The sequence below is a fragment of the Capsicum annuum genome, chromosome 11 (assembly GCF_002878395.1).
Source record: "Capsicum annuum cultivar UCD-10X-F1 chromosome 11, UCD10Xv1.1, whole genome shotgun sequence".
Lineage (NCBI taxonomy): Eukaryota > Viridiplantae > Streptophyta > Magnoliopsida > Solanales > Solanaceae > Capsicum > Capsicum annuum.
Genome location: NC_061121.1, coordinates 94,893,828 through 94,901,001, shown reverse-complemented (window position 1 = coordinate 94,901,001; position 7,174 = coordinate 94,893,828). Strand labels below are relative to the sequence as shown.

The 7,174-nt window shown below is 31.2% G+C and overlaps 1 non-coding gene across 1 annotated transcript; it reads right to left on the bottom strand.

Annotated features, from left to right (window-relative positions):
• Nucleotides 1-562: 562 nt before the first annotated feature.
• Nucleotides 563-668, bottom strand: LOC124889168. Its single transcript, XR_007047780.1, has one exon. It is a non-coding gene; the product is annotated as a U6 spliceosomal RNA (small nuclear RNA).
• Nucleotides 669-7,174: the final 6,506 nt, after the last annotated feature.

The window sequence follows — 7,174 nt, the reverse complement described above, 5'->3', positions numbered from 1 at the left end:
CTCCTTTCATTCCTTATACTTTCACTTTAGCATATTATCGAGCGTCATGCGTTCATTTCAAGCACCCACCAATTCTCATAAATAGCAATTTGGTGACACGTATACAAACTCCTTGGATCGAATTCATGCGTAAAGTTTTGATGAAACTCGGCATGAATCGCAATTCTTGAGAATATTCTTGATGATGTACTGACAATAGAACAAGAAAATACTATAAATAGAAAATTGTCATGGGAACGTAATTTGACTCGATTGTTCGAGAGTTGTTTTGGTACTTTTTCATTAAAAATATTTATAAATTAACAATATATGTAATAATTGATTATTATATGCATATTCATAAATATTTTCCTTTATTCTATCTTTAATAAATTTATAAAAAATCGTTAATATTGTTTATAACCACGCGAAGTACGAAATACTTTGCTAGTTTTTCGTATATTTTGTGATAAAATAAAAGATGTGAAATTAAATAATTTCCTTCAACATAAAATAATGTCACATAATATACCACATAGTAATGGACGTTGACCTACTATTTATCTTATTTAATAAGATGGGAAAAAATTTGGATCATTTTTTAATTTGTGCATATTATCCTTGCACGGGGAACATGCTAATCTTCTCTTTATCATTCCAACTTTATCAAATGTCATCGAAGAGATGATAGTCCATCTCTTTCTTCCCCTTGTTTCATTTAGTAACCTCACATTTTTTTCTTTATTTTCCTTTGGATCCTTTATAAACTTTCCCATTGAAAAATGGAGAGTGAGAATTAATTTCATCAAAAGACATTTAGGTCCAATTACGAGATGAAATAAAATCATGATATGAAATTGAAGTTTTATTTGAATATACAATTAATTTTTAAAATTGTATATCTTTCATAAAAATGAAACCCCCACCCATAAGTTGTAAAAATTATTACCAAATTAAAAAATCATAAAAACCATAATTTGTAAATATCCTAAGATACTATATTGATAAATTGAATATCTCGGTGTTTCTTTTATAAATAAATGTCAGCAGTTACAAATTTTCAAGTAAACAAAATTTATAAAGATCCACAAATCAAAAATAACAGTAACTAGTTATACATTAACATAATCTTTTTACGCAGTATGAAAAATTACTTCATGCCCAACCTTATTTCTTTTTTTGAAAAAATGACCTAATAGACCCATGTACTTGTATGTGTTTGTATTCTGGACGCTCCTACTTACCCTTCTATAAACTGAACCCTTAAACTCAATAAACATAATATTTTAAATTCCTTTAAATATTGACCGAGTTTATGTTGCATTAATATTGTCGAGTTTGAAAAATGTGTGTATGCACGCATTTTAAAGAAAGTAAAAGTATTTTAAATTTAAAAAGTTAAAAAATTTTAAAAAATAATTTCTTGAAAACATAAAATCTTGTTCTTTTCAAATAATCTCTTCCATAACCACCCACACACCCAAAAAAGCAAACTTTCTTCTTCTTCATCTCCAACCCACTACACTACTATTTTCTTTTTCTTCTTCTAAATGTTGCCTAATTTCCCCTACTCTCTTCGTTCTACCAACAATCCTGTTTCCCCTAAAAAGATTTTCAATCCGATGAGTATTTTTAGAAATTACTTCTAAAACTTTAGTTTTTAGATTCTAAAAAAGTAAGACCATTGTTGTGTTAGCTGGGCTCAAAGAGGCACTATAGGTATGGGTCCATATGAAGGGTGATGGTTAGTATTGAAAAGTTAAAAAAACTCCTTTTATAAGCTTGAACAATAATAAATGGGTCTTGTGAACTTGTGAAATTAATTCAAAATTGTAATTAGGGTCATTGGAGTTTGTATTTATAAATGTGTGGTTAAAATTTCAAGTCAGATGAAAAAGAATTTTGCTTATTTGGAATGAATTTTGTGCTCAATTTATGATAAAATATAGATAATTTGCATTCTTTAATGAAGAGCCAAAAAGGGAGCAACGGGATTAGGGGTTGATTGTGAATAGAAAAAAAGGTAGAAGGTGGGGTTTGTTCTCAAGTTGTTGAGTCTAGTGAGTCTTTTACTGAAGAAGACGAGATATGGTTGAAGATGGTGTAGCTGGGGGAGGTGGAGGAATATGAGAGAATAGTAATTTTATTTTAAAAATTAAATAGAAACTATTATTTTCTTATTTAATATTTTTGGTTAATAATTAAAAATAGTTCATAAAGATAATAATGACATGACATTAATAGACATCTATAGACGTGACATATCATTATGTAAGGGCGAGTGAGAGATATAAATGATAGGAGTGATTTAAAAATCTTAGCTTGATTATGTTTAACAGTTTCGTTGACAAAGAGGTGAGTAGGAGTGTCCAGATTACAAACGAATACAAGTACAGGGGTCAACTAGACTATTTTACCTTTTATTAAAAAAAATTAAAATGATGAGCTTTTAAAGAAAATTATAAACTTATGGAATTTGTACCTAGAAAATTTAAATCATGATTTTATTTTTTTTATTTTTTCAAAAAATTGAGTGCATGCCTAAATATTTACTTGAAATTATGATATGAAATCGCATGTCTAAACTCCTACTTTATTAGGGATGGAAAACAGTATGGTAAGGTTGTGGAGCAAACTTGAAAATTTTAACCCGTTTCGCCCTACTTCACGCATCCAAGCGAAAAGAATTATATTCCTATAAATTAGTAGAATTAATTTCACCTACAAACTTTAGTTGGCATTGAAAACTCTGGCTAATTTGATATCCAAGATGGTAAATTGGTTTAATGAAGGAAAGTTTTGTCTAACTACAAATGGGATATATTCAGTATCATCTTGCAATTGGGCTCATGTGGGAACATAGTGATAATGATAATTTTGATCAAAAAATTCATGCTTGATTTTATTGTAGGAATCTAGGAAAAGAATATTCAAATATGTCCTTCTCAATGCACAAAAAGGAAGAAGTATCTCAAAAGATTCTTAAACAAGGAAGGAAGATTTCTACATTTAATGAACAGTATATCTTGGGAGATTGCCGTGTCCCTATATCCTCTTAGTTATTACTTAGTTAGATTTCCTTCTAGTCTTTACTTAATCATGGGAAATTAAATATCTTTTATTCCTTTTCCAAAGACAAAAAATCTTTTGAGTTTCCTTCTATACTTATCTTTTAATGGCTAGTAGCAGTTTAATTACTAATATTTAACACTGAAAGACAAAAAAGAGACATATTTTTGTCTCAATCTTTTATTCAAACATTGTATTCTCTTGAATTTTACTGTGTATTCAAAAAGAGAGGAGAGAAACACATAGTTGGTGAGACGTTGTATTAAAGTGAGAAAGAAAGAAACAAGAGTGTGAGTCAACGCCAAAAAGCTTGACTTAATATTTGTACTTGGATTTAATTCACAAAGAAATAGTAAAATCCCTTGTAACCCAAGAATACTAGAGTTAAGACCTATTAGAGGTCACAACCAGCATAAAATATTTGGTTTCATTTCTTTTTCAGCATTTTATTTTTTAAACTCCACTTTGTTATCTTAATTATCAGCTATCTGTTTAAGTGAGTCAACTGATAATTCAAAAAAAGAGTAATTCACACACTCTTACTACTTTCAATTTGAAGCAGAGCAAAGACTCACAGTTAATTGCATAACAGTAAGTGAGAAAAGATCAAAGCCCAAATAGTTGTTAGAGCTCTATTTTCAGAAGGGACATCTCAAACTAGACCTCCTTACTTCAATGGAAACATTTCTCTCATCAAAAAATAAGAATAGAAACTTTCATCAAGTACTATGATGTCAAAGTATGAAAGGTGATCAAACTTTATGATCTTCCACTTATCTCCACCAATAAAGACAAATATGGGTAGAAACCAAAAAAATGGTGAAGGATCTACTGATAGTATTCCAACTCTGGAGGAATACACTAATGAATAAATAAAAATTATATAGTTTAACTCTAAGGTAAAAAAAAATATGCTATACAATTCCATTAGTGGAGAAGAGTATAAGAAGATCTCATGTCGTGAAAATACCAAAGAAATATGGGATAAATTGAAAGTGACATATGAAGGAACTAAAAAAGTCAAACAAACTCTTGTAAGCTTATTAGTCTATGAATATGAACTATTCATGATGAAAGATGGGGAGTCCATTGAATAAACATTTGCCAAATTTGAAACTCAAAGTTGCAGGAAAAACTTATCCTATTGTAGATTATATCACTATAATTCTCAGTAGTCTGCCCATTAATGAATTTCTAAGGTTGTGTCTCTTGAAAGTATGAATCTGAATAAAATGACCTATGATGAAGTCAAAAGTGATCTCACTGCCTTTGAAAAGGGTCATCTGAATAAAAAGTATCAACAGCAACATAATAAGAAGAAAATTATGGCTTTTAAAGCAATAGATGAAGAAACAGATAATGCCTTGGATGAAAATGAACTTTCACTCATCACATGCTCTAATGCCAAGTGGAGTGACAATGCTAGTCCTTTAACAAATCCATGCACCAAGTCCTTCTCTGAAGGACATAGCATAGAAATATGCACTCTAGAAACCCAATCTAATACTAAGAACTAGTCAAGAACCATGAAAAACACCAACAGACCCAACTCTAATCTGAGAACTGCTTGATGAATCAAATGTCATCCATGGTTGTGCGGGATCCACAACATGACTTGGATTTCCAATATTGAACCTCAAAGGGCAGAAATAGCAACTAGCTCAATTGAAGCCTATGCTGGCCCCAAATCCTTTTGTCCAATGCTGAAAAGCTTTGATATATATCATCAATCTTTAGTCTGATGTTGCGTTGAAACTCTAGAAATACATGTAGAAATCTCTTTAACATCCTTCGACTATCTTTCATCAATCATTAGGGATAGAGTACAGTCAAAGGAAATGTTCGAGGTTCATAGCAATACAGACACATGATAAGAAGTCATATGAATTCCCTAAAATATCCTTGTAGCCTTTAGAAAATAGGTTATGAACGTTTCTATACCAATCTACAAGACTCTACTAAATAGTTATCCCTTGTACTAACACACCAGTGGAACCTAGGCTCTAATATCAATTTGTCACAACCCAATTTCTTAGATTATTGTGGTGCCTACTATAACCCACCAGTAGGTAAGCCAAACCTGTACTCCGGAATAGCTAGCAACGGACTACCAAATAGAATAAAGAAGCATGCAAAACAAATGTAAAAAAAGATCAAATACATTAATATATCCCAAAGCTTGGTGGTATCAGTACAAGATATAATAATAATACAAGTGTACAAAGTGAAGTTCAATTGAATACCGTGATATAACTTCTCTTAATACAACATAGAGACTAGTCTAACACATAAGAGAGAGAGAGAGAGAGAGATAATACTCTGAATATCAGAAGCTCACTCTAAGTCTCTAAACCATAGATACTCCACACGACACACACATCAATAGTGATAACCCATACTATGATCTGCAGGCTACAGAAGTATAGTATAAGTACTAAACGAATGGTAATAAATAGGCAACTGCCAATGAGATCGAAAGATAAAATAGGTATATACAACATATAAATAGAATGGAAGTTACACCTAAGAGTCCAAAAATTATATAACAAGCCAATGGGATAATAAGGAACTATTATCCTATTTATGTTGAAGAATCTAAAAAAATAAGACTAAGGAAGTATGAAGGACAAACTATCCTATTCCAGTCATATTCATGAATATCAACACTATAGTATATCCTTGGCCATTATATGAATAAAAGGGCAAAAGAAGAAAATATATAATAATATACAAGACCAAGGAATGAATATACAATGTAAACAAGGGAAGGAAGGTATATACAGTAATACCATAAAAATATATAGCTATATTTATGTATATATATTTATATATGTAGGTTTAAGGTCATCTTGAGGTATAGCTTAGATCATCATATCTTTATTTTAAGGCCTCATTATAATCCTATAAGGATTTAGTACTAATATGCTTAGGGTTTTTAATCCATTTGTCTCATCATGAATTAATCATGTATAATAATAAAATCATAAGATAGAAGAGGCAAAAATTATACCTCAAATCTCGATACTGAATCAACGACAAATCTATCATAAGCTAGACATAGCAATGATCATAACAATGGTAATAACAATATCAATAACAGTGTGAGTAATCGATTATTTTGGACAACCAAATACCTAGCCGAGCCTATGCGTACCCCCACCATCCTAGGCTCGAAAGGTTCAATTAGTATACAATAACACAAGGCATATTCATCACTAATACTAGGAAACTTTCCCCTACCGGCTGATAAATATAGGTGCATAGTGGTGATAGGCGATGCGCATGCAAGAATGAAGGCAAGGTACACAATCAATAAAACTATCTTTCAGCCTTTTCAGGTATCAATATCATCATCATATCATCCTCCGGCCATGTCGGACATCATCACATTATCATATTATGCTTTGGCCTTGTCGGGTATTATCACATAATCAGAATATTCTCCGGCCTTGCTGGGCATCATCAATCTTCATAATATCCTTCGGCCTTGTCGAGCATCATCACATCATCATAATATCCAAATCAATATCAATTGTGGAGAGTGAGTCCTACGAGGGATAAAGTAAAGTGCAAGCTCCACGAGGGCTAAAGTGAAGAACAAGCCCCATGGGGGATAAAGTAAATGATCATGAGAAGAGAAGAAATATAGAGTACATTTCCATAATTCATCATTCATCGTTAATGTCACATCATTAATAAGTTTATATATAATAGGTGCACGGACTCAAGTCATGACTAAAAAGAGTGTAAATCCACAAATCCATTGCCCAAAGTGAATTTTAAGAAGTGTAGAAAGGGTTGAAATATCTCACGATCAGAGTAAATAGTAGTGTCAAATCATGGATCAGAATATATCTCTGCCAAATCTTTTAAACATGATTACTAACCTCTTTTACACATTTAACTTATTCATTAAGTTAGGCAGTTATCATTGTGAAGAAATACATTTTAAGGTAGAAAGTGGACTTTATTCCTAAGTTAGTTACAATAATAAAAGGAATATAATCTAATTCAAATTGTATCAATCATCAATGCAACAATCATGAATGTACTGAATCCGTGCATGTCATCACAAGTATTTAAACTTTGGAATCATAAACACCATACTGTATCTTCCTCCATTCCA